Consider the following 1685-nt stretch of genomic DNA (forward strand, 5'->3'; position numbering starts at 1 on the left):
AGGGTCTTCATCTGAGGCTTTTAAAGGTCTCTTGCCCACCATAGGCAGAAGGAAAATACAAGTTAGGCAGGGTGGCTGAATTGAAGGCCAACTGGACCATCTCCTTTTCTCAGTGCATGTGCCCCTTTTGTGGAAAGAGCCCCCCTCTACCCAGCCTGTTTTCAAACAGACTAATTGATCTGTGGTAAATTTATTCAGTTAGAAGGAAACAGAAATCTGATCACTGTTAAAATATTTCAGGATAATTTACTTGGTAAAGTGCTTGTCATGCAAGCATGAGGACCTAGGTTCAATCCCAGTACCCATGTAAAAATTCCATGAGTTGTATCCCTCACTTATAATGCCAGAGCCAGGGAAAAGACTAGAGTATCCTTGGGACTCACTGGCCCATCAGTCTAGCCTAATTGGACAGCTCTAGATGAGGAACTGTCACCCAAGGTTGCCCTCTGACCTTCACATATGCACATGTGAACATGTACATACTAAAAATAAAATATGGGCTGGAGAGATTGTTCAGTGGTTAAGGTGCTTGCCTGCAAAGCTTAATGACTTGAGTTCAATTCCCCAGTAACCATGAAAAGTCAGATGCACAAAGTGGTGCATGCATCTGGAGTTTGTTTACAATGGCTGGTGGCCTGGTGCACCCATTCTATTTTTCTATTTGTCTTCTATCTATCTCTACTGGCAAATAAATAATTAATTAAAAATAATTTAATTAAAGAAGTAATTAAAATAAAATATGGGACTTGAAAGATGGCTAAGCAGTTAAAGGCACTTGCTTGCAAACCCTGACGGGCAGGGAATTCACTTCCCCAGTGCCCACATAATGCACAACGTGGCACATGCATCTAGAGATCCTATGCAGCAGCACGAGGCCCTGGCACACCTATATTCATCCTCTGTCTCTTTCTTTGCAAATAAAAAATTTAAACAAATAAAATATGAAAAGACCCCTATCAAACACTCCCGATTCCATTTTTTTCTATTTTGAGAAGGAGGAGATAACATACCAAGGGGACCCATTTTTCCTTCATATTGTACTCGAGGTACTGAGCCACCTAAAGTTCTGTCATTGGATGCTCCTCATCCAGGTCCTGAGGAACTCGGCATTAGCCCCAAGAACCCTGACAAAGTATGTTATGCCTGTAGAATAACTGGGGAAATTGAGACTTCAAAGAGAGTTGCCAGAGCAAAATGTATTCAGATGCAAACGAATGCCGGGCTGTGAGCAGTAGTCTCAGAGCGTTCTCTGACGGTGAGGGAGGGAGGCATGAGGTGGGGCCCTAGGAGGCTGCTGAGCTCCAGGAAAACCCTTTTCCCCACGCCGAGATTCCACACTGGCGTCTTCCTGAGAAAGGAGCCTCAGATTTTCTAAAGACCCAGTTCAGGCGGACCCTGTGCTGTGCGGAAGGTTGTGGGGGAGAGGGAAGGGATGAGGAAGCAGCAAGCTGTCTTTGGTCTCTGCGCCCCAAGTGCGAAGGTCCTTTGGCACCATCTCTCCAGCTATGGCTCGCCCCACGCCCACAGGCTTTCCGTGGCCTTTGAGGACTGATGAACCTGATGTGTGATGGAAACACTGAGGCACAGGCCCCCTACAGGGAATGGAAGGAGCAGAAACTCAACCAGTTCTTTTCAGATGGGCATGCCTGAGGTCATCTGGGAACAAAACAGCCATTTTATTTTTC

The sequence above is a fragment of the Jaculus jaculus genome, chromosome 5 (genome assembly GCF_020740685.1).
Source record: "Jaculus jaculus isolate mJacJac1 chromosome 5, mJacJac1.mat.Y.cur, whole genome shotgun sequence".
Classification (NCBI taxonomy): domain Eukaryota; kingdom Metazoa; phylum Chordata; class Mammalia; order Rodentia; family Dipodidae; genus Jaculus; species Jaculus jaculus.